We start from the raw sequence: 27523 nt of genomic DNA, 5'->3' as shown, positions 1-27523 counted from the left end.
ACATAAATCCACAGCACTGAGAAAATTCTCATCATCATCATCATCAGCCTGGTTACACCCACTGCAGTGTAAGGGTCTCTCCCATACTTCTCCAACTACCCGGTCACGTACTAATTGTGGCCATGTTGGCCCTGCTAACTCCCTAATCTCATCCGCCCACCTAACTTTCTGCCGCCACCTGCTGCGCTTCCCGTCCCTTGTAATGAAATCCGTAACCCTTAATGACCATCTTTTATCTTCCCTCCTCATTACATGTCCTGCCCATGCCCCCCCCCCCATTTCTTTTTCTTGATTTCAACTAAGATGTCATTAACTCGCGTTTGTTCCCTCACCCAATCTGCTCTTTTCTTATCCCTTAACGTTACACCCATCATTCTTCTTTCCATAGCTCGTTGCGTCGTCCTCAATTTAAGTAGAACCCTTTTCGTAAGCCTCCAGGTTTCTGCGCCATAAGTGAGCACTGGTTAGACAAAGCTGTTATACACTTTCCTCTTGAGGGATGATGGTAACCTGCGTTCATGATCTGAGAATGCCTACCAAACGCACCCGAGCCCATTCTTATTCTTCTCATTATTTGAGTCTGATGATCCGGATCCGCAGTCACTACCTGCCCTAAATAGATGTATTCCCTTACCACTTCCAGTGCCTAGCTACCTATCGTAAACTGCTGGTCTCTTCCGAGACTGTTAAACATTACTTTAGTTTCCTGCAGATTATTTTTAGACCCACCCTTCTGCTTTGCCCCTCTAGGTCAGTGAGCATGCATTAGAATTGGTCCCCTGAGTTACTAAGCAAGGCAATATCATAAGGGAGTCGGAAGTTAATAAGCTATTCTCCATTAACTCTTATCCCTAATTCTTCCCAATCCAAGTCTCTCAATATATTATCTAAACTCGCTGTGAATAGCATTAGAAAGATCGTATCTCCCAGTTGACGCCTTTCTTTATTGGGATTTTGTTGCTTTCTTTACGGAGGACTACGGTAGCTGTGGAGCTATGACTATCTTTCAGTTTTTTTTACACACGGCTCGTCTACACCCTGATTCCCTAATGCCTCTATGACAGCTGAGGTTTCGACTGAATCAAACGCTTTCTCGTAATCAATGAAAGCTATATATAAGGGTTGGTTATATTCCGCACATTTCTCTATCACCTGAGTGATAGTGTGAATATGGCCTATTGTTGAGTAGCCTTTCTGGTATCCTGCCTGGTCCTTTGGTTGACAGAAGTCTAAGGCGTTCCTGATTCTATTTGCGATTACCTTAGTAAATACTTTGTAAGTAACGGACAGTAAGCTGATCGGTCTATAATTTTTAAAGTCTGTGGCGTCCCCGTTCTTATGGATAAAAATTATGTTAGCGTTCTTCCAAGATTCCGTTATGCTCGAGGTTATGAGGCATTGCGTATACAGGGTGGCCAGTATTTCTAGGACAATCGGCCACCATCCTTCAACAAATCTGCTGTTACCTGATCCTCCCCAGCTGCCTTCCTCCTTTGCAGAGCTCCCGAGGGTTTCTTTACTTCTTCCGGCGTTACTTGCGGGATTTGAAATTCCTCTAGAATATTCTCTCTTCCATTGTCGTCGAAGGTGCCACTGGTACTGCACAAATCTCTATAGAACTCCTCAGCCACTTGAACTATCTCATTCATATTGGTAATGATATTGCCGGCTTTGTCTCTTAACGCACACTTCTGATTCTTGCCTATTCCTAGTTTCTTCTTCACTGCTTTTATGCTTCCTCCGTCCCGGAGAGCATGTGCAATTCTATCCATATTATACTTCCTTATGACAGCTGTCTTATGCTTGCTGATCTACTTGGAAAGTTCCGCCAGTTCTATTCTAGCTGTAGGGTTACAGGCTTTCATACATTGGCGTTTCTTGATCAAATCTTTCGTCTCCAGCGATAGCTTACTGATATCCTGTCTAACGCAGTTAACACCGGCTTCTATTGTACACTCCTTAAGAGGAAGCTTTAGCTCGGGCCCAACTCCGACGCGGCCTATTCACATACATGTAAAAACGCAAAAACGTTTTTCTGAGATAACCCCTGGATCGATTTTAATGAAATTTGTTGCATTTGAGAGAGAAAGTTAAATTCTAGTGACTGTTGGAATCGGAATTTTGATTTAGGGCTTGAATTTTGTTAAAAGGATTTCCAAAAATTCAGACGTTTGAAAAAAATAGAAGCACGAAGTTTACAAGCTAATAGCTCTGCATCCAGAACAGATATTGCGATTCTGTAAACGGCATCCATTAGACCATTCAAAGCGGACAAATTTGATGTGTCAGTTTACATCTTACGTGAATTTGTTACGTTGTTCACAAAGGTTCTGCAAAAAATGTAATTACACATTACTCCAGTTTTTGAGATTCATGTGTAACATATTAATTTTGTCCGCTTTAGATATGCTATCAGGTACAATTCACAGAATTGCGATATCATTTTTTCTTGCTGAGTTACGGAGTTGTAAACTTGATAGTTTTGTTTTCTGAAAATTTGCGATTTATGCCAAATTTTTATAAAAATTTGACGACCTAAATCGAAAATTCGAAACCAGCAGTCATTAGATTTTAAGCTTTTCTTTTAAATGCAGAAAACCCCGTCAAATTTGGTGCAGTGGTTGCCGAGAAAAACGAATTCTCCTTTTACATGTATTTAGATAGGAGCACCCGAGCTAAAGCATCCTCTTAATGCTGCCCATAAGATTGTCGTTCACTGCTTCAACACTAACGTCCTCTTCCTGAGTTAAGGCTGAATACCTCTTCTGTAGCTTAATCCGAAATTCCTCTATTTTCCCCCTTACCGTTAACTCATTGATCAGCTTCTTACCTGCCAGTTTATTCCGTTCCCTCCTCAAGTCTAGGCTAATTCGAGTTCTTACCATCCTATGTTCACTGCAGCGCACCTTGCCGAGCATGTCCACATCTTGTATGATGCCAGGGTTAGCGCAGAGTATAAGGCTTATTTCATTTCTAGTCTCGCCACTCGCGCTTCTCCACGTCCACTTTCGGCTGTCCCGCTTGCGGAAGAAGGTATTGATTATCCGCATATTATTCTGTTCTGCAAACTGTACTAATAACTCTCCCCTGCCATTCCTAGAACATATGCCATTTTGCCCCACTGACTTGTCTCCAGCCTGCTTCTTGCCTACCCTGGCACTGAAGTCGCCCATCAGTATAGTGTATTTCGTTTTGACTTTACCAATCGCCGATTCACGTCTTCATAGAAGCTTTCGACTTCATGGTCATCATGACTGGATTTAGGGGCGTCGAACTGTACGACCCTCAATTTGCACCTCTTATTAAGTTTCACAACAAGACGTGCCAACCTCTCGTTAATGCTATAGAATTCCTGTATGTTACCAGCTATATCCTTATTAATCAGGAATCCGACTCCTAGTTCTTGTCTCTCCGCCAAACCCCGGTAGCACAAGACGTGCCCACTTTTTAGCGGGCACGTCCTGGGAAATTTTAGCAGCAGAAAAAACTGTACCAGCAGTCCTTACCAGGAAGCAGCACCTGCTGTCGTAACTAGCACCCCGGCTAATATGAGGCTATAAAATATCTGACAGAAGGCCGCATCTTTTGTCGAGGGTAGCAGTGCGGCTGATACTCGCTCTAACAAGACGTTCACTTGAGGGAGCGCCCGTCATTTGTGCGCAGGCGCAAGTAAGAGTGGGCGCGAGAGAGAAAATCTGTGGGTCTTTTGCTCCTTTAATATATGACTCTGCCTAGGCACTACGCAGGAGGTTTCTTAGCGCGTGTTTTATGCGTTTGTCCCCTAGACATGCCGGCTGCGGAGTGCGCTTGAGGTTCTTTACGCTCCGCCGTTAACTGCCCGCGCGGTCAAGGAGTGGGCACGGGTACCCCATTCGGTTATCGCTCTGTCTGAAAGGGCAATGTTCTGACTGGTGTTGTTTAAGTCGCGGGTCGCTTTTTTTTTTTGTCGCGACGATAGATTGGATTTTTTACAAGCACTGCTCCAGGAGGGCACATGTAAACGGCAAATGGATACCTCAGTAGAGCACCTGAGCTTATAATAAAGCAGGCGGCGCAAGATCGTCAGGGAGGGGTAGCGAGGGTATCAAAGTTGGAAAAAGGTTGGCCCGTGGATTGGGGCCGCGGAGGCCGAAGCGTGCCAGGGGGTGTTCGTATAAAGAAGTGGCTGTCCGCGATAGTGGACAGCCGATCTTAGGCACCCCTCACACGCGCATGCCTCTGCGAGTTCCAGCCCATGGGCCATTCCGGGTTCCAGCTTTGGTGTCCCCGTTGCCCCTTTGGTGTCCTGGAGGCACCGCCAATAATGCAAAATATTGACACGTTGTTACAAGGAGTAAAAAACAGGATTGAGTAAATATATTTACGTCAACCCGCCAACTTTTGACGCTAAGTACTACCGCACCCCGCAACTTCTGCAACATCAGTCAGAACTTCGCCTCTGAAGGCACGTCGGACAGACTTTCTCGCGCCGGCGGCGCTGGTGCTGAGTCAGTTATCGTGACCGTCGGCCTTTCAGCCACTTGCCTTCAACCGCGGCTGCTAAGGAGCTCTGCCTTCTATATTTTCAATATATGCTGCCCGAGTTCTGCTATGGTCGCTGCTGCTCCCACAGAAACAGCTGTGATGTTATTTCCAAGGTACACTGCCGTAAGGTGCGAGAAAGCTATGATCCGCCGCGATTGACTTAGTACGAACGCCGCAGTTGCGAGACAGTCTATCCGACACAGCGGTCCCCAAATTTAGATCGCTTCGCGTATTTTACCGCGCCGGCAGCCAGCGTCCGAGCGTAAACAAACGACCCCACTCGGCAAGCCGGCACGCTTAGGGTCAAGCGCCTACATAGAAACCTCCTCCGTAGTGCCTAGGCAGAGTCATATGTTCAAGGAGCAAAGATAACACGAAGACGAAGTGATTCTTGTAGAGACCACTCTTCCTTCGCGCTGCAGTATTTTCGGCGTTTCCCTTTACTGGGAGACGCCGCTCCCATTGCCACGGCAATGGAAGTGGAGTCGGCAGAATGCCGACGCGACGTGACTGCTTCGGCAGCTACCGGCCCGAGGAAGATAAACTGCCCTCCTTGTCAAGCTGACAGCGAGGACACTGTATTGTACTCCTGCTCGAGCGATGACGTCTCAGATGACGAAGGCTTCCAAAGAGTGGCATAGCGAAAGGCCAAGAGAAGAAATATCAACTGACGGTTTTCGTCCAGTAAGTCTACCTTCATGCCACAGCGAAGGCCATAGGCGCACACAATTCTTATTGCGCCGGACACACCTGCCGACATCCTGAACCGCCTTAATCGACAAGGGATTTTCGTTTCTCTGGAGGCTCTTGTCACAGGAGAAATCAAGCTTATCAGAACTAATACTCGCAAGAACGTCCTGGCTATTGATGTCCACAACCGAAGCGCAATCAATGCTCTGATGGCAGTAAAGCTCCTGGGCAACATCAATGTCCACTACCTCATTCCGCAAGACAACGAAACCACCACTGGTGTTGTTTATGATATTGATACATCGATTAGTGACAGCGCTCTGCCCTTTTTAATCAAACCTCTGACAGATGGTTTTGCCTTAATACAAGCTCGGCGCCTTGGCAAGTCGACCTGTGTAAGGCCCGTAATTAAGTGTGTCTGCCTATCATCACACGTAAAGGTCAGCCACTTTCGGCATGTGGTACGACCTTTCGTACCCAAGTCACTTCAGTGCAGAAAGGTCAAAGAATTCTGCTGCAGAAAGAATGCTGTTTGCCGAAATACAGCAATATGCCCACGATGTTCCGAACAACACGACCCTGACACTTGCCGTGCAACAGAGCTGAAGTGCCTAAATTATCAAGGCTCGCACGCTGCATCCTCTAGAGACTGTCCACGCCTAAAGAAAGAGCAGAAAATCTCGAGAGAAATGGCCAGAGAGGGATCATAACACAGAGATGCTTCTGCAGCGATAAGGCGACATCGCTCCCGGAAACGAAAGTCTACGAAATCCTCTTCCGTTTCAAGGGAAATGCCTCATCCGGCAACACCGCCTCCTGTTCCATCTGTCTCCAGTAAGAGCACGAATGCCAACGAAAAAAGTGGCCTTGCTTTTCATGCTTCATCAAATGAGGTGTGGCCAGCACTGCCGAAGACATGCCATGCGCCAGAGCCACAGCACATGACTCGGCACTTAATGTGAAATGTAACTTCAGTTGACCAAATGCGAGACAAGGATTCACAAGTGATTGCTTTCCTCAAATCGCTCACGAATGTCATGCGTCTACTACTGACAAACATGGACACTCCGGCTGTTCGTAGCGCACTGCAAGTACTGGACGCGCTGACTCCAGTACTTGAAAGCATAGCATAGAACAAATACCCGCCAATCGCTGCCCTTCCACAAGGAAGTCAAGAAAGCATCTCTATTGCAGCGGAATGCCCGTGGTCTCAAATCGAGAATTTCAGATTTTAGACACCTTGTCTTTAAAAACCGTTTTCCCATCCTTGACATTTGTGAACCGAACTTGCAGAATGTTATATGCCTTTCTGGCTATGAGGCATTCATGTCCTCTACCTGTGGGGATGTAAGCAAGGTAATTGTATATATTAGATGTGATCTCACATACGTGTTGCACCCAGTCCCACCTCACGACGACAACCAGTACGTTTGTTTCATTCTGAGAACGAATAAGCTTACGTTCACACTCGTCGCTGTTTACATTGCTCGTTCAAGTGGCTTCGACAATAGACGACTGCACGACGCGCTATCTGCGGCACCCGGCCCTACGATTCTCACTGGAGATTTTAATGCTCACCATCCGCTTTGGGGGAGTCTGAAGATGGACTCCAGGGGAACGAGACTAGCATCCTTTACCACTCAGCACGACCTTTACTGCCTCAACGATGGCAGTCCGACATATTTACGTGGGCTTACAGCAGCTGCCTAGACTTGACCCTGGTTTCTCTGCGTCTAGAAAGAAATTTCAATGGTTTCCAGATATCGAATCACATGGAAGCGACATCATTCCGACGTACCTGAAGATCAAGGGAATATTTAAATGCTCCTCCACGACCCTCCGGTGAATTGATTGGTCGGCGTTTCGGTCGCACATGAGGAAGTATGTCAGCAAGGGAACCATCAAGTCTGGAACACGAAATTCAAAAAGCCATGCAAGAGGCTACGCGTGGTATTCAGCCTTTCCCAAAATATGAGAAATTTGGAGCCGAAAAGCAGCGACTACGAGCAATTCGCCCGCGGGCTGAAAGCGGATACAGGATAACTAAATCCGTCCATGATGTCAGAGATGCAACGCGGATGCAAAATATTCAACACCACATTGATGCACTACAATCCCAAAGATGGAAACGTTTCTGTGAGTCGTTGGATCCACGTCAGCGGTTCTCTCAGACATGGAGAAGCGTGCATGGACTCTGCGTATCACCGCAAAAGCGTGTTTCTTTCAAATCCCTCGCTTCGCACCAAGGTCGCAGCGAAATTGACATTACTGAAGAATTTTACTCAAGACTTGCCAGCTTGCAGCTCCAACGCATTCTTACACCATGTGCCACCCCTGTGCCACGGGATTCCCGCATGCATGTAATGTTTTCGGTGGAGTAGCTTGAAGCGGCACTGGCGACTTGCAGGCGCTCTTCGTCACCTGGGCCGGACGGCGTTACCTATGCGGCGCTCTCCAATCTTGGGCAGAAAGTACGACTCATGCTGCTAAACCATTACAACGAGTCTTCGCGCAACGGTTTGGTTCCACGTGAATGGAAATGCAGCAGCTTGGTTATACTTCTCAAAGGTGATAAATCTTCGTTAGATTTGTCATCGTACCGCCCCATCGCTCTGGCCAGTTGCATAGAGAAAATAATTGAAAGAGTGATTTTGACGCACTTGAAATGGGGCCTGGAAAGTTACAACGTGTGCCCGGATGCTATGCAACGTGTATCCAGATGGCTGGCTCCCGGCGTGGGCGCTCATCTATAGATAATGTGATCGATTTGGTTCCGTTTGTTCAAAATCAAAAACGTCTGAACCGACACCGTGCGGCATTATTCCGTGACATAAAAGACGCCTAGATATTATAGCATATTATGCGTTATAGAGGCTCTTATTGAAGCCGGAATCGGCGGCCGCACTTTTCAGTGGCTGTGCAGTTATTTGATCGACACGCATTTATTCGTGATGACCGAATCTGGCGCTGCGACTCAACATCAAACGTTCCGTGGAGTACCGCAAGGCGGAGTGTTGGAGCCCTATGCTATTCAACCTAGTGCTCGTTGGCCTAGTCAGATGCTTGCCCAACACAGTTCAAATATCAATCTATGCCATCGACATCTGTATTGGGGCGTCTGCTGTAACACCACTGCAAGTACGAGCACGGCTACAAAAGGCAGCTACCTTAACATCACTGTACTTGCTAAAACATAATTTAGAGCTGTCTTCAGAGAAATGCTGCCTTATTACGCTCACTCGGAAGTCAATGAAGCGTTACTCTAAGTGACAATGGGCAAGCAGTTGCAAATGCACGGAAACACCGTTTTTAGGGATAATTATCGACTGAGACCTATCATGGAGCCCGCACGTTTCATACCTAAAGAAGAGAATAATGAGAATAATACATCTCCTCAGATTTCTCGGCTGAAAGATATGGAGCACATCCGTGTGGTCAATGCTGCAGCTTTATAACGCCTTGTTCCTCCGTTTCGCAAGATACAGCCACGCTGTGCTTGGTAACACCTACAAAACAAACCTGCGTGTACTCCAGGGACTACAAGCTCAAGCCCTAAGGACCTGTCTTGGTCTTCCGAGGTGTGCGTCAACAGCGGTAACGATTGTCATAGCTCGAGATCTCCTAATATCAACGTACTTGGCAACCGAGGCTCTCTGGGCGCACATTCGGCACGTTGCCCACCTACCTTCTCACCGTCTTGTCGCTCTACCCGCAGAAAGGCCACACGGAAATTTCTGTCATCTAATTGGACCTCATAGTCATCAAACTACATGCTTGCAGCAAGACCATCCTCACATTTATGGTGCCTGCACAGACCTGAAATACGCCTCACCATCCCAGGAATCATAAAAGAAGGCTAACATGCCGTCGTTTGCCCTGAAACAAGCCACATTAGAACTTTTACATGAGGTGCAGTGACCACGTACACGTTTACATCGATGGCTCAGTCACATCTGCAAGTTCAGCTGCTCCTGTGGTCACACCAACAAGATCCATCAAAATACAGCTAAAAACGTCGCATGTATCACCGACGACAGCTGCTGAACTGGTAGCAATGCGTGTGGCTCTTCATTTCATTCAGGAGGAACCACCCCATGCATGGTCACTCTTCTGTAATTCCAAGGCAGCCCTACAGCGTTTACTCTCAGCACTGCGCCATGGATCACATGAGCAGCTCGTCGCAGAGATCAGAAAAGTCCACCATCGCGTAGTTGACGAAGGACGCGATATATCAGTGGTAACCTAGTCACTGTGGCATACATGGCAACGATCGAGCAAACGCAGCTGCCCGATCTGCTCATGACGGCGTCAACTGCGTTGGCATTCCTCTTTCGAGAGCCGACGCAGCGAAAAAACTTTCCATACTTGCACATGACCTGACAATAGCTCAATGGAATCCATCCGATTTCTCAAGTGCCCGCCTTCATACCCTGGACCCTAATTTACAGCTCCGTATTCCGCCCGAGCTTCCACGTCGTGACTGCACCCTTCTAGTCAGTCTATGGCTTGGAGTAGCATTTTCAAATGCGTACTCTTTCTTATTAGAATGGCCAACAGCCCACTTTGTGACTTCTGCGGGTGCAATGAAACCATCGCGCACTTTCTTTGTCAGTGCTCTCGTTTCAACCCGCAAATAGCAGTCCTCTCAGCCACCCGAGACTAACTGGACAAGCGCCCAATGATAGAAAACAAGATCCTTGGAAACTGGCCTACGCGAACATCAGCGCGATCCGCTATGAAGGCGCTGCTGCGGTACTTAAAAGACACTGGACTTTCTGACAAATTGTGACTACACTGTATGACGTAGGATTGTACGGTCACACTGCGTAACACTAGGAACGCCTTTGCGGGCTGCGTGACAATGCGCGCAGAAACAGTTTGTGTGCATGTGTGTGTAGTTCTTTTAATTTTCTTATCCTTCTCTCTCTCACCTAACGCATCCCCTTGCCCCTTCCCCAGTACGGGGTAGCCAACCGGAGATAATCTCTGGTTAACCTCCCTGTCTTTTCTTTGCGTTTCTCTCTCTCTCTCTCTCTCTCTCAAGGAGCGAAAGCCGCCAGATTTTCTCTCCCGCGCCCGCTCTTACTCGCGCCTGCGCATAAACAGCAGGCGATCCCTCAAATGAACGTTTCTTCAGAAGGTGGGTGGAGAGGAGAAGTTTGACGTCACTTGGGGTACTGTCGTCGTGCGCGAGCGTAGCGCGATAGCAGCGCCGTGGTGCGGCCCCGCAGCCGGTCCGGCTGCCTTAGCCGTGGTCCATTTTATTCTGTCCGCGACTTTACGTACCACGAAAACATTCTATTTCCAGGCATTCCTCTCCTCCCAGGCCTTATTTCCTGCACTTTATTAGCACAAATATATAGACTACTGCGCGTTTCGCTATAACCGACGCGATAGCGCGCTACGAATACACAGAAGTGGCCACAATACAGGCTGTCAACCAGACCATGCTGGACGTTCGCAGAATTCCTTCTATTCCCACTCAAGACAAATACGTGGGTGCCGTTCAGAAGACAGAATCATAGAGAAAGGAATACAACAAGAGTGGACACTCCCATGGAGGCCAGCGGCCCAATTGACTGTAATGCACCAAGCCGCCGGGCGTTAATACCTGAACCGCACTTCCGGTTTCGGTTTTGGGCGCGCGCGTTTTAAACGCTGGCTGGTACGCGTCACACCAGCAGCGCTGTTTTTTTTTTTTTTTTTTTTTTGCTACAGTTCAACCGTGCGTGGTCTTCGTGCGAAATCGGTTTATTGTGCAGTAATATTGATTGCGAACAATCTTCATGAGCCCCCATCGAAAATGTGCCACGTGCGATTTCAAAAAGACGCAAGCCGCCTTGTGAAATGAGGAAATGTTTTATTCTATATAAATGCTCGTTACGGGCTTTCTGTGCATTCATCCAACGTTGTGGCAGCAGGTATGCAGCAGTAGTTCCCGTGGGAAGCTGCACCAGACGACGTCAGCTGAAAAGAAAATTAGAAGCAAGTGTCATTTTGGTATTAAGATGTAAGAATGCGTGTAGAGGCGAGGCGTGCGAGAGTGGTGAACGGCCGGCATTACAAACAAAATCAGTTCACTCTTACATACACGGCGTAGAAAATGCCAGACACATCACAAACAACAACGTACATACCACGAAAACATTCTATTTCCAAGCATTCCGTTGTTCCCTCTACTGCACGTTTCGAAAACTTGGCTATAACCGACCCGATAGTACGCTACGAATACAAAGAGGTGGCCACAACACAGACTCTCAATCAGATCATGCTGGACGCTCGCATACTTCCTTCTATTCGCACTCAAGACAAATGCGTGGGTGCAAAGCCTATCTTCAGTCGCGCAGAAGACATAATTTTCTCGTTACAAGTTCCTGGCGTTTGAGCTCCTTGGCGTTAGTTATCTTTTGCGCGTTCGGCTGTCGCAAACAACACCCTCCCGTGTTATTAATTCGACAAGCGTGAGTAGAGAAAGAAGATTTAAATTGTTGCGGGTCCATAAAAATGGTCACAAACGTGTCCCAGTGAAATTCAGTACGCGCCAAACTGTGACAACGGCCGAGTTGCTCTTTGCTGCGTCACGACAGGCGCGGCGAGCGTGCCTCATAAGTAAAAAAAAAAAAGAAGTACCGAAAATAATTTTCAACTATACTGGGCGTCAGAGAAAACGCCATGAACTTGTCATTGTATTAAAGCGAGAAACTTACCTGTGCATTACGGCCGAGCTGCTTTTCGTTAACCGTGTCACACCGCCAGGCGCACACACTGCGCTTGATAAGTGCCCCAAAAAGTAAGCAAATTAGTTACAATAATGTTTGGGGTCAGAGAAAGCGCCAAAACTTGTCGCAGTAAGATTCAGTGCACGCGAAACTGCGCCACAGCACCCTGTGCCACTAGCGTGCTCAGAAACTACCGAAATAAGTTAAAGTAATATTGGGGCTGATAGAAAGCGTCGCAAACGTCTCCCTGTACGAGTCATTCATTCAAATTAACTGCGCCACGACGGCCGCGCTGTTTTTTGTTAACTGCGTCACAAGTCTAGCGTAGGTGCCGTGCTGTAAGCCTGATTGCTTGAAATGCGTCGCAGGTTGTTAAACAAAATTTCTCACCTTGCCGTAGTCCAATAGTGCAGTGGTGCACTATTGGACTATTGGACTTGTGAATCTTGTGTTCAGAAGGAACACAAGATTCCGCCGGGAGCTCAGCAAACCAGGCTAAATCCAAAAATAGAAAAACAGGCAGACGGGTGACCGAACAGGCCAACGATCACATACGACACCGGTCTCGCTCGCTTCGGCGGTGTGTCTGACGAATGACGCATGCACCTGGCTCGTCATTCGCCGATTCGCCTGTTGCTAGGCAACGGAAGTAAGCCGCAAAGTTTATTTTAATTTATACGCAGTTATTTTTGCTTTTGTCATGAAGGAATTTTCAAAAAAGACAGTTTCTGTTAACTTCATTTCACATTATCTTTTCTATTTCGATGCTCGCGGCAGCAAACAGCGTTAATACTAGCGTCCTAGAATAACATAGTAAACGACAAGAGCGGACACTCAAGTTGTTTCGCGGCTGAGCTATGGAGTTTCGCCGATTCCACTAGGTGGCAGAGCACATCAGGAAAAATGGGGCTGTGGCTGCGGCTGCGGCAAGCAGCTTGACAGGCGGCACGACCACTGGGCACGACCCAACCAGGGTTGCCAGGTTTGGCTACTTTGCGCCAAATTGGCTACTTTTTGAGGCTGTTGACGGAAAAAAATGCCTTGCCTACTTGGCTACTTTTTTGGCTACTTTTGAAATAGCTTCACTATTTTAAATATTGTATAGAAACTTGTGTATTTCATATTATGCAGCAACATTAGCAAATGTTTAGGGCAGCGCACGACCACGGCACTTCAAATCTTTTCAAGCTGGTCCATCATCATCGTCAATCTGACTCACGAGCTTTCATTTAATGCAAAGGATTTCGCACTAGTGACGCCACAGCATATTCCAGCTTCGCATTGACGTTCCGCATCAGGCCTGCTACACCGCAGGTTTGGAAGCACCGTAGCACGTCAAACGCTTCATGGGAAGCACGCTCGCTTTGAGTGGTTATTCCGCATGCAATGGTTGGACGATCCTAAACTAAAAGGTGAGGACGATTCGTTCTTTACTGTTATGTAATGAAAGCGTGCTTTTCGATTGTTCACGCTAAACGCTACACATTGCGAATGCCGATAGTGCCAAGTGTTTACGCTGCCTTTTTTCTATTGATTTCAGATTGCATTACGCCGCCTGACGGAAATGAGCTCTCGGTTAAGTGCAAGTACTGCTCATGTGAAGTTTGAGCTCATTATACAGATTTGGTAAAGCACTCAGAAACGAAAAAAAAAACATCGTAAAGGTTTCACACCGAAGGGTCAACAGTCCTTGCGCGACGCAGTCGCGGTGCGCTTGTCGGCCGATGAAGCACAGAAGCGATGTGCCCTCAAGCTCGCTTTGCTCACGGCTTGCCACATGCCAATCAGCTGCGTAGATGAGCTCAATGACATTTTAAAAGGCGAACTGCGGCACGGCGTCTCGCTACACAGGACAAAGTGCACTTCCTTGTTAACAAAAGTGATCGGTCCATACTTTTTGGGCAAGCTGAGGGACGACCTCGCCAACGAACCACTCTCAATCCTAGTCTACGAAACGACTGATGTGTCAGTGAAGAAATTGGTGTGCATCTCAGTCCGCTACTACAGCGACGTGGCCAAGAACATCACAACCACGTTTCTCGACCTCAAAGAGACGGTGGAAGGACGAGCACAGTCAATTCACGACACAGTGAAAGGCGTTTTTCAGGAACATTCTTTAAATGTACGTGACTGCGTTGGCTTGGGTACAGACGGTGCTAGTGTCATGTGCGGCCGAAAGTCTTCACTGTGGAAAAGGATGGAAAGCGAAAATCCTTCACTCACACTTGTAAAGTGCGTTTGTCACTCCCTTGACCTCGTCGCTGAAAAAGCTATGCAAGACATGCCTTCGACCATTGTTTTCATGATTAAAGAGACCCACAATTACTTCGCGCATAGTAGCTCAAGGCAAGCTGCCTACAGAAGCCTCTACCGCGAAGTCAGCGGGAGTGACAAAGCAGGTGAGCCGCTAAAGCTCCTTTCTCCGTCAGGGACACGATGGCTTGCGATCTCTGACTGCATTGACCGCATATTGTCACAATACGATTCTCTTCAAACTCACTTTACGACTGTAGTGGATAGAAGCTACCATGTGCGACTTCTAAAAGAAATGTACGTGTATAAAAGGAACCGGGCCTACCTCACCTTTCTTAGTCCCATTCTTGCGGATATCAAAAAGGTCAACAAGCTTTTTCAGGGACATGATGTTGACCCGCTCGGCGTTTTTGAAGAACTTGAGAAACTTCTAAACGGCTTGATGACAACAATTCTTAAACCATCCATTCTGCGACAGCACGAGGGTAGTCTTGAGGACTTCGACATCATGAGCTTTGACTCAATTTTTCTAAGCTTGGAGGATACAGATTTAGGGGTTATTTTCTGTGATTACCTTCAGCAAACAAGTTTGGATGCTGCAGAGGAAGGCGCCCTGTAGCGTCGTTGTTTTTCTTTCATTCAGCGTTGTGCCAGTGAACTACAAAAGCGACTGCCAAACGCCGCTTCACTGCTTCGGAAGCTGAAGGCCATAAGCCCGAAGTCAGTTCTCGGAACGGATGCTATGAATGTACTGCGCAATTTGCCGCCTGGCTTCTTTGTTTGTGGGCAGCTGCATCTGGAACGGGAGCTACGATATTTACAACACGTGGAAGAGATCAGCGCGTGAGAACCAGTCGTAGATTTCTGGACGAAGATATACAACTACAAAGATCCGTACGGCAGTAACCCTATGGCGCATCTTGCAGAAGGAGCCATGAAGCTGCTTGTCTTGCCAATATCGAACGCAGAAGACGAGCGAGTTTTCTCAGTGACAACCTTGACCAAAACTGACCTTAGAAACAGAATGTCTGATGATATGTTAGTCTCAATTCTGAGGATAAAATACGGACTGCGACTGAGGAACTTCACCACCTCCAGCTTTGACATTCCTGCAGAAATGATTTTCAAGATTAATTCGAACATTTACACCTGAACTGCAGCTGTGATTCTGATTTGTGATAACATTACACTCATGCTGATGCAAGCACTATTAGCTCTGGTCATTTATAGACGTTGCATAATATTTTCTGTATGTTCCTACATGTTTGTATGTATGTTATAAAAGCAGCCTTAAGTGTTGGCTGTAATGATGTCTTCCGAGTTACACAATAAATGAAAATGCAACGTTTTTCCATAATGTGGCTACTTTTTTGGCTACATTTCTGTATCTAGCCAAAGTTGGCTACTTTTCTGGTTACTTTCCGAGATTTTTTGGCTACTTTTCACATTTTGGACCTGGCAACCGTGGACCCAACATGCGCGAAGCCTAGTCGAGCCGCGCCGCCGGGCTCTTTCTGTAAAATGCACCTGAGCATCGTTGCTGGTTCTTCTGCCAGGGTCTGTATCGTCGCCGTTTCATGGTGAGGCTACGGCGGGTTCTTTGCGCGTTGTTAACTACTTATTCTCTTCGCATTTGGTTACGTCACTGTCAGCTGCATGAACGAGTGACGGCAGCCTTGCAGCCATGAACAACTGCTGCCCATTTGCTACGCTGACTTTCATTTCGTATTCTTTTTTTATGCGCAGAGCTAGCGATAACAGCGATGCGGCAGCGTCCGAGCTGCGAGGCACGTTCGATACGTTGACGAAGTTAGAAAATAAAATGGTTCGTTAAGAAATGCGGCCTGTGAACACATGCCGTTCGGGGCAGAGTTTTATGATACGCTCGGCGACTGCTGAAAAATTATGTCGCTCTACTTTTGCTAAAGAAATGTAGCTATTTCTAAAGTGCGGCAGTACTTGTAGTATGGCGACAATGCGCTCTCTCTCAAGCTCTGTAGCAGGCAATGTACACCTCCAGCATTGTTAGCTGTTCTGCATTGGGCTGAATGTACGTGTTTTCATGTTTTAATTGTGTATGGAGGCGTTACCATGGAATGTTCCTTGTTTCTTAGCATTTATAACAGTGCTTCCTTAACCAAAAGAATACGCATTGCATGAAGGAACGCAGCCTCTCCATTATAAAGCTTCGCAGGCTCCAGTATTGCTTATATGAAGAAACGTAGCGTCTACAGTCAATAGGTTTGAAGCCTCCAGTATTGCTTACCTTCTGTCTGTCATTCTACGTATGGCGGAAATCTCCACCATTTCCTCAAAATACACTGTACAGCCAAGAAACGTCATGCATACGCAAGGGCAAAATTTCAAGTATCAGAAGATGATTGCAAGGCTTCGAAGACAGCAGGTGAGGACCCCCAACACAAAGTGCTTGATTGCAGCTGTTTAATGACGGGCACGCTGGTTTACACATTCGAAATGAGGATGTTGGTGCATGCTAAATTATTTTTGCAGCTATTTTATTTCGGCGCGCTACCATTCACGGAATTTTGCTGCTCTAATTCGACCTCCTTTCGCAGAAGTACAAGAAAAAACGTCATATTTTTTTCCTTCTAAAACAAGACCATTTTGAGCAAATTATTGCTCTCGTGTATGTGCAGCTTTTAACGCGAAAGCATTAAGGAGCTCGTATCGCAGCAAAGCCGGTGTTGTCGGCGGCGTTGACCGTGAGCGAAAAATCCCGGAAGGCAATTCATAAATAAAAACAACTTGCAAAATTGGCTGCGTGGGAATCGAACCAGGGTCTCCAGATTCTGAAACGGAGACGCTACCACTCAGCCATGAGTATTTTTTTATTATTACCGGCTTGGCAAAAGAAAATACAATGTGAGCATTACATGGCCATAAAAGACAACTAGTCAATGCCGGATCAGTGTGGTGAGATAAGAACGATGTAGGCTAGTCACTTTGGCCAAAGCACTCAGCCAATCCGGAGGATCACTCTGTGCGATGGTTCAAAGCGGGACAAAAGCGCCTCTAATGAATGTGGTGTTGCCCTAGAAACGTGCCGTAGAAAGTTATACTGTGGTGTATATCGGTAATTATGAGCATGAAAATTAAAGAAGTCACAGTTGAACGAGTAGCGAAGTACGTTTCCGCTACATTTCTTCTGCGCTTGGCGCACACGCAGAGCCCTCTTGCGGCAAACACAGAAGACCCCCTCTTCGGAATGAACGGCGCTGCCCTGACAGGTGGCGCGGCACTCGCCCGCTTCTCCCCTTCGTCGCGTCAAGAGCATGCCGAGCGAATGAGTGGGCGTTGAGAACGGGGTGCGATAACGCTATCGCGTTCCACTCTTGAAGGCGAATCTTAAGCGTCCTCCAATTTTCTTTTCATTATCTGGATACTTGCAACACGTGTTCTATGTGTTTTGCTTGTGCAAAGTTATTGCCATTACGGCATTAATTTCCGACTATTCTCCATTATACCGGTGTCACACGACCACTTTCGATAGCGATCAAGTCCGATCCGGATTGAAATTCTCAACCGCTATTGGCTCCATCGCGCAGCTTGCGCAAAAGAACCAATCGCGACTGAGAAATTCAAACGGGTCTGGGCTTGATCGCGTTTAAAAGTGCGCCGTCTGACACCCGTATTACTTGCATTTCGCTGTTTCTTCCCGTTTTCATGTATCTGCCTCTTACAGGCTTGCTGCGATAAATTGTCTGCTATTTATGTGTTCTTGACTGTGCAGCAAGTTGATTTATATTTAAGGAGCACGGCACATATATTTACGATGCACCTTTTGACGTGAGTTACTAGACGTACAATATCATATGCAATAAAGTTCCACTACCTCCACAGTTGGCATGATTGTTGCGCTAAGTTACAGCTTGGAACAGCAAATATGAATTTAGATGAAACTAACATGAGTGAAAACAGCTTTGCGCCTCGTGGTCACAACATACAAACAGCTGCACACGCGCCTGCATGAAATCATACGATTTAAACTATGGGTCACAAAATATACGAGAAACAAAACTGAAATCGGGGCCTCCGAGCTTCGGCGGCGTGCGCGACTATCTTGGAGGCTGGTGCGTTTCGCCCATTCCGCTAGGTGCGCTGAGAGCCAAAGTCGGCCGCAGGCGCCTATGGCAGTGTCCACTCTTTACGTTTACTATGTTACTCTATGCTAGCGTAACGTATTTCCTGTTGCCAGTTTCGCCGAGTGTCCCCTCTTCTTATATTTTCCTCTATGGCGCAACTGTTTTTAGAGTGTTGTTGTGGTACAAGATACGCCCCAAAGGGCGCAAGCTTCTTTAGAGTGTAGCCAGCCAAAAGCTGTTCACCCTCTTGCAGCTCATCTTAAGTATTTGTTCATCAAACAGCCAAAGACTAGAATCATATTCCTGCCGAAGCCGTGCACCGCACCAGTCACGCACCCGTCACATAATTAATTGAAAACATTGCCCACTAGATATACCCATTCCTCATGTAATACCCTAAATGGAGCCGTTTGACACATAAATAAATAAATAAATAAATAAATAAATAAATAAATAAATAAATAAATAAATTGACTAACAAACAAAAGAACGTAGTTCCCCTGCAGGAGATCTTTGAACTGTAATGAATGTCGTCCATAGTGCACAAGCCTGATTGAACGATAAATCTCAAAACCATTTCTTTGAGGCAACGGTGGTGTATATCAAATTTGTCATCATTGTATCATCAATTGTAAGCAGTCTAACAACAGTGCGTGGTAATATGGTGTGGGTGCCAAACGAAAAGGTATATTTGTTACTTTATTTATACCAATAGTTACATTCCTCTGAACGTCATGCCTCTCGAAATTCTGCATGTAATAAACTTATCTGCTGTATCAACAAAGCTCATGTAATGTAGCCTTAGTTGTTTGTTAGTTCTTGCTTTATCGGAAATTCATATTTCTTGTTCATTGACTTGAAATTTTGATACCTTTTTATATGGAAGTTACAAGCCTAATGTAACCTTATGGATTCAGCAGTAAAAACCTTAATGATTCATCATTGCCGCTTCCGCGCCCCCTTCAAGCATGTTATATTACTAAGCTCGTATTCGCATTCATTCGACCCGCTGATGAATATAGGAACCATTCTCTCACACCCAAATGGTATTATCCAAGCATTGTAATTGCGTGCCTCTGCGCCTGTTACTGAACAGGGAAAGCCTCATACAGCTAAAAATTTTTACATATAATATTTTCCTGTTTCCGTGTCGTCCTGGCACTTCAGGTATGTGTTTAAACAAACGAAGCACAAGCCATGTTGCACTGGAGCGCAACATGTGGCTATGAGTGAGGAGCACTTCATCAAAGTCAAATTCTAGGATACATTTCACTATGCCATTCGTGGCTAGTTTTCCAGCGGTCAACACAGCTGCGCAGCCATGAATAAACGTTTGGAATGTGCCCTACATTGTCGTACAGCTCTGCGGTCTTGTTGACTTTCATGCTATCGCGCTCTCCATGGCGACGGAGTCTATATGCAGTCAGCAAAATTCTTCCGCCAGCTCACGTCGCATGTAGGCTCGCTCGGCAAAGAAGGTATTCCTGTTGTAAATATGCCGCCGATCTTGTGGAAGGACCGTTGCTGGACTATACCGATCGTGGCTGCCGGCTGTGCCTTCATCAGCTTGTTCACAAGTTCAAGCGCCGGTCTCATGTACGTTTTATTCATGGAGGAATTTGACATCAGCCATGAGCAGGCCGCGTGGCCTCAGTCCACTCGTTCTGTGGTGTCGAACTGCATCGGTGAGGCATGCTAACCTGCATATAGTGCGCTTGTTAGTCTTGGATTTTCTAAAATTGGCTGAATTTTCCCTGCAATACTTTGCGGTCCTTTTGCAATTACGTGATGTTTCTGGCGGTTTCCCGGCCGGAAACCGCTGAAGTGATTTGTACGGGAGTTAATGTGCTTAAAAAATAAAAACCTGCACTCATTTACAACCTGTGAGAACCCTAACAAATCTGTATACTGTCCGCCTGAAAAGAAGCACTGCACCTCCACTTTGCCTCCGCGGTATAAAATATTTCAATGAGAGATGTCTGTGCCCTGGCATGAAACAAGCGTAATTAGTTGGCGCATTCATATATACTCCGTTTAGTGGTTTAAATGCGCTACATCATCGTTAGGTTGTCAACAACTTTGATGTTCTTTAGGCGTGGAATTTAGGTGAACGACGTTAAATATTCTTCAGAATGTAAAATTTCTAAACTGAAAACAAATTACGCAAATTTCAGATATCGCAACTTCACAATAACACAGACACGGCCAAAACTGATAACCTAAACCGAGAACATAAACCTGACATAACACGTCTCCTTGACATCTACTGGCAGTTTATGGTTTGATTTGTTCGTTTGAAGGAACGTTTTATTCAGACTGCATAATACTGGGATAAAAAGCAGCAGATCATTGGCATCTAAGGGTATTTGACATGCCCTACCATACGCTGTTGTGAGTTTTGCACTATCAACAACTGTTTAGGTATTTCGAACCTATCGAGAAGAAAACAGCTAAGCGGGGTGGGAAAGGCAGGGAGGTTACCCGCCGTGGTTGCTCAGTGGCTATGGTGTTGGGCTGCTGAGCACGAGGTCGCGGGATCGAATCCCGGCCACGGCGGCCGCATTTCGATGGGGGCGAAATGCGAAAACACCCGTGTGCTTAGATTTAGGTGCACGTTAAAGAACCCCAGGTGGTCAAAATTTCCGGAGTCCTCCACTACGGCGTGCCTCATAATCAGAAAGTGGTTTTGGCACGTAAAACCCCAAATATTATTAAAGGCAGGGAGGTTAACTGGATAAGATTCTGTTTTGCTACCCTGCATTGGGGGACGGGTAAGGGTAAATGAAAAACGAAAAGAACAGCGGCGAGAAAGAGCAAGGAAACGAAAAAAAAAGGCAGGGAAGCTTGTGAACTTTCATCAGAATTACAGTCTTTCCAATAGGCCGCTCGAATATAAAAATTTCAAGAGCAGCCTCACTGCCTTTGTCTGCTCCGAAAACCACCCGGTGTGCAGACGCGCCAGCGCAGTCGCGAGTTGCTTGCTGCTGTGTGCGTCGCTCGGGGACAGTGACAAAAAACGTGTTTGATAGTTGCCTCGTCGCCGCAGTGATCCCACGCAGCACTATCCGCCCTTCCCATGTGGAACGCAAGCGGATTTTCTTAAATATGAAGCCAAGCCACAATCGGTAAGGTACCGTTGTCACGGGTGGCGATATCCCAGGTGGTGGATGAAGTAGCAGACAGGGGTCCAATCGATGTAGACGTGTGTGCTGGAAACTAGGTGGGTTCCCCAACGATTGTAAGGCATCATATGCAAGCACTCAAAGTTGCGCTGCTGCTTCTGTTCTTGACAGCAGGATTGGCTCCATCACGCCGTCTTCATGAGCAGATAGAGCAGCTTTACCGGCCCGTTCATTACTCATTATGCCATAGTGGCTAGGGAGCCACTGCAATGTGACGTCGTGTCTTTGCTCGGCGAGGCGACGAACGAGTTGTCGGATTTGTCGTACTAGTTGTTAGTAGGGTCCATGACGTAATGCGGAAAGGAAGCTATGTAGACCTGCCTTAGGGTCTCTGAAAATGCTCCATTTTCGAGCTGGTTTCTCTCGAATTATGTCTAGTGCGCTACGAAGAGCACCAAGCTCCGCGGCTGTCGACGTAGTCTGCTTAAACTACATCCATCCATCGCAAATCATGTCTTGTGTAAGCACGCACAGGTTTGTAGGGGTAGCCGTCGATCGTGGCCTCTGTTGGAGTGCCCACGGGGCCACCTAAAGAAGCGCTTGAGAGCCATCCCTCATCTTTTCAAGTTTGTTGGAGTAAAAGCGTGAGCTATTTTAGGACACGTGATGATGCCACTGTTCCGAACGCTATTTCTCGGGTATCTGAGGTACAACTTGGCAGTGCTGACCAATACTTGCAGAACTAACATCCGTACGCTCCAAAGTGCTCAGGCCCAGACGCTTAGGGTTTGCCTAGGGCTACCACGATGTACATCAACATCCGAAACCGATGCACTTGCGCATGACTACCCAGCCAAGATTCAGATTGTTAGCACACGTCAGGCACCTTGCTCGGGCCCTCCTCCACAATCTAGCCTCACTGTCACAAGACCGACCACGTGCCTCTTTTTGTCAGACGATACTGCCTTATCGTGTGTATCTGCCATCAGATCACACAGCTGCAGCGAAAGTTTTCCTCCCCCCTGGTGCGTCGCTCTGCAACAAGTTCGACTGACAGTAGAAGAAATTCCAACGAAGGTACAACTCTCATCGCCACTTCTCAAGCAATTTTCGTTGCTGTTGCAGTACAAACACTACATCAATCATACCCATATATACGCTGATGGTTCAACCGCCGTGGACGCTTCTGCAGGATCAGTACTTTTTCCTGCGAAAGACACCACCTTGAACCTATTCAGTATGCCACCGTTACATGAAATATACCCAATAACATCACATTGGAATATATTTCCCTAATGCGATAATAATGGTGCGTGGCCCTATCACCACGCAAATCCAAGTAGAGTGACTGGAAGAATAGTACACCATCCGACCCTTTTTGCGCAAAAGTTTACTCGGGACAGAGCACAATGAAGACATCCACAAGGAACTGGTAGCGGAAGCATGATCACACCTGGCATTTTCCAGCTATAGATACCAAAACAAAACAGAGCTGAAGCCAGTAGAAGCTTTACTGTAAGCAAAACGTTCTTTTTCGCGTTTTGCTTGTTCATTTTTTTTGAAAAAGGCAGACATCGAAAGGAGTGCAATATGAAAATGTAATTTTCAAAGCTGTCTTCTATATGGCCGTAAGAGAAATAGATAATCTTAGAATGGCGTCATTTTGAATGCTGAACGTTAATATAACACGTCATGAGTTCAGGTTGTAACGGAGGCGAGCCGTGAATTGATGCTACATGAATCATAGTCACGAGAGCTAGTGTCATCAGACTTCTCGGAATTAATGCGCACTTAGTGGAAGTGATTAGCTATTTCATGAAAGGGAACCACGCTGCTGAAGAGTAGTGTAAGGCTCACGATTAAGTTATTCATACTAGAGAAGCATAAACGTTGAACAGAAAACGAGAAGCATGAAATCGTGTGAGAGGACGACGTTTACATAACCACTGCTGTGGTATGACAGCAATGCCCAGGATCGAGGGTACCCCACCACTTGGCAGCACGCTGAAAGGTAAATCGGGTTTGAGATTTTTTCTTACGTATGTAGCCTTTAACGTCTGTCATATACGGATCATTAACTAGCGCCGTTCAAGTTCTTTGAACGGAACCACACTCGCCGTCGCACGGCATATATGGTGCAAAGGTCGGCGTCGCCAATGCTATCGGGCTTGTTAGCTATCCAGACAGGTTAGCTATCCCAATCTCGTGTGCCGTGCGTAGAGCTTTTGTCTTCCCCGGCGTGACGCTTCCGGAGTTGAAACTGTAACCGGGCACGGTTCGAGATCTTGGACTCCCGCCCTGGGAAAAGCTGCGCCGCACTAATGGAACGTAGTTCAAGAACAACCCGTCCCTCCAGCTAAGCGCCACGGTAAGGCAATGCCGGACGGAGATATCGGAGAATATAGCTCCTGCAGTGTCCCCATTGGCTGAACATGACGCCTGCATGGGCTCGACGATAGGCTGAAGATGACGTTATTCTTACGGACTGAAGGGGTTATAAGCAAGAAAATTATTGAGAAGAGAGACGTTCTTCTCGCCGCAGGCCCCAGCGTCCCATTTGCTGCCAGCTGTAACGAAGACTTTTTTACCAATGTTTGCCTTTTTGTATTCCTGTACTTAATGTAAACAAACACCCATTTTTCTAAGTTCTCATCAACTTCGACCAACTCGCGCACGCAACGGCGAGTTCAAATAACTGGTCGGAGCGATAGGGATGATCCTTCGAGCAAAGGAGTGTTGAGCAACTGGGAACAGCGAGCGATAAGGATGAGCCTTCGAACCAGAGACTCCTGAGCTAACAGCGGACAGATGAACTAGATGACATGGTGCTGCATCCATGGGTGAGCACGTGGTTTATTCCTTTTGATTCGCCAGACTTCAAATTTTGTGTGATTATTTTGATTGTTCTGGGAATAAGGAACCTAAAGCAAATTTTGGGTTTGCACAAAATATTTAAGGAAATAGTTCTAACCACCAATCGGGGCTACTGCAATGGAACTTAGAAAGTTGATGAGGTCCGACTTGTACTTGTGCGACGAGCTGGGAGTTGAGACGGACTATATAATGATAAGGACAGTTTTCAGAAAGGCAATTAAAGATAGTGGCGCTGACGACCAGAGCACTCACATTGCTTGGGAAGTGGTACATGAAACGCAGTAGCCTGAGCGAGAACCTCAGGAGCGTGAGAAAGAACGGTAAGAGCACGAAAAAGTAATGGGACCATTGAACAAAAAATTGAAGATTCGGAGCAACTAATCACACAAAGACAATGGCAGCCTGAAATATCCGTAGTTATGACGCAGTGAAAGTGGCAGGAAGTCGCTAGAAGATTTTCGTCAAAGCCGGAGAGGAGTAGTACCTGTGAGGTTAGCAGGACGTCCCTAAGTGAACCGAAAGTGTTATCTGCGAACGATGCCGTACTGGTAACAGAGGCCGTTGCAGGTCGTAGTAAGAGCAACGAGGTACTGTGCCAACACTGCACTATAGAGACAGCTAGTCCAGCTGTGAATGAATTGGCATAGTCGATCAGCTATGTGTGCGTCGCAGGTATTGTTAACGAAGTTCAGCGTGCTGCTGACCCGACAGACACCAGCACCCACGTCCAGTCAGAGGTGCGTGCCGAAGCAAAGTGCAATTTGTACGGTGCAGTTGAAGGCAGTTCGCGGGAGTGTGAGCCGCATAGTTCAAAGGCAGGCAACTGCATTGTTCAGGGGTCGGTGATGCTCTCCGCCAGTGTAGGTAGCCAAAAGAACGGTTATTTAGAGAATCACTCAGACTTTGAGAGTGAGGCAGCGATCGAGACCGATGAGAGCCGATGCACAGCGTGTACTGCACAATGCAGTGGGCGATTGCGATGGGCGAGCGCGCAGGAGTGCGAGTTGCGTAGCTCGAGTAAACATTGCTGCATTGTTCAAGAGTCGGTTAAGCATTGCGCTAGTCAAGGAAAAGAAAGGCATGATTTAATTTAATGTCGCTCACACCTTGCAGTTGAGACAGTGAACCGTTCCGACGAAATGTATAACGGCCAGAACGAGGCGCGACAAGTTGGCACGAAAGTGAGTTCGAGGAAAAAGCGTCGCATAAGGAAGCGCTGCAAAGATCAGAATACGGTGGAGAGTGTGACGCAGCCTAGGAAAGCGAAAGGCATCATACAGCATGAGCGGGGCGCGAAGAAAGGATAGCGTATGGGTGTATTAGCTCAAACGATGCTGTTAGCCCTCGGTGCGCCTTGATGCCTACACTGTCCGCATCGCAGATTGTATTCAAGACAGCGCTTGCGCGGCCGCGCCATACATACCACCGCCGGAGTGCAACATCCCGTTAAAGACATTCGCTTACTATCTAAATGCTCCAGCTTGGTGCCACCGCGCACTGGCAAACATGGACACTTCACACTCGATTACCGCGGAGGCTCGCTGCCAGAACGCTGGCCTGAGAAATTGCGGTAGCAGCAGCGAGCAAAGTGACTTTCGTGCTGTCTATCGCTTCAACGCAAACTGGGCGGTGAGAACACAGCACGCGCAAAGCTACGAGCCGTCGGCCCACCTAGACTGCCTCCAAAGCAGATGACTTTCAAGATAAAGCCCGTGGTTCCGCACGCGCGCCAAAGTATAACACCCCGGTGCCATACGTGCGACGAAATAAGGCGTGCTTGCTCCCCTTGTGCACACGAGATTGAGCCGTCATCGTCAACTCACCGTCGCATGCTTTCACTAGCATTACACTGCACTCGAACACAGCACACGACGCGCGGGGTCGATGTTAGCGCGAGGTAACCCGGTGCATGTGCATCGGAAAGCAAATCTGAACCAGCAGCCAGAGGAGGTAAACCCAGCGCCTCTCCGCCTATACCTGGCGCCAACACGCTGTGGCAACACGGCCAAGGCTACAGAGCCGAAGCGCGCTTGTTTTAATGCGTTCCAACATGTAGTCCCCTAATGAAAAAACCAGTAGACTATTCATGGAAAATGAAAATTAATAAGTGAGTTTTTAACGCGAAAGCTTTGCTAACCTAGCAGAGCCGAATTTCGCCGTCGCCAGCAGTTTGACCTTCATTTGACCGCAGCTCCGCCATAGTCTTGGCAACGCCTCACGTGACTCGTCGCGCCGAGTTCCACCGTCACCGCCGGCTTGGCGCATGCGCTCTCTGCAGCTGGGGCGCCGCCTGACCACGTGACTCGCCGCACGCATGGCTAAGAGGAGCGCCACGCTCGCCTAGTCAGTGCGAGCTTGGCCATGGATGAGAGTGAGACCGGGCCGTATGAACGTTGCGCGGGAGCGGGAGGCTTTGAGCCGCCGTCGCAAAGCAGCGACTGACCACCCCGCGGATATCACCCGGCAAGCTGCTTCAATAGAAAGGGTCCGGAATGCCCAGCGCGCAACTCTGCCGTCGGAGACACCAGCCGACTACTTTAGTGACCACCAATCAGTCTTCGTAGCCATCAAGGTGAATGATGGGACGCAGCAGTAAATGCCATGCTGGTACAGTGAATGATAATTTGTGTGTATACACGTGTGGCTAATGATGCGCGTCTACACAAGCCTAATCACAGTCATATCTAGCCACCGACCTAGACACAGGCGCCATACGTGACTTAACGATTATTGTATGCCTAAGTATAGTAATTACAGCTAAACCAAAGTTTAACAAAGTGAAACCAAGACGTACCCAGGCTAAACCAAGCTTTCGCTTTGCATATCCAGACTTAGTTGAGCTAAGCCTCAGCCAATTTTTACGCAGTTTATTGATTAATTAATCAATAAAGATGTTGCGGAATAAAAGCAATTCTGTTACACGATCTTTCAGGTTTTGTTGTTTTCCAGCGTCCTTAGCTCTCGTGGAAGAAACAAAATAGGAGAGGCCATGACGTCACGTTTTTGAAGCCAATAATGCAGCCATGTTGTTATGCCATTTGCCTTGGTGCCTGCAATCAGCTCGTCGGTGCAAATAGGCGCTTCAACTTGCATAGATAAGAACGAATGGAAGTATGTGCTGCCGACACGCGTCAGAACAAAGCCTACGTAACTTCTGTAGCAGTTTAGTAAATCAGACGCGGTGCTCTGCTTTTCCGTGGCGTGTTGAGGAAGACGACGAAGAACCGCGCCGTCATCA

The sequence above is a fragment of the Dermacentor variabilis genome, chromosome 3 (genome assembly GCF_050947875.1).
Source record: "Dermacentor variabilis isolate Ectoservices chromosome 3, ASM5094787v1, whole genome shotgun sequence".
NCBI classification, from domain to species: Eukaryota; Metazoa; Arthropoda; class Arachnida; order Ixodida; family Ixodidae; genus Dermacentor; species Dermacentor variabilis.
This window is presented reverse-complemented; position numbering follows the sequence as displayed.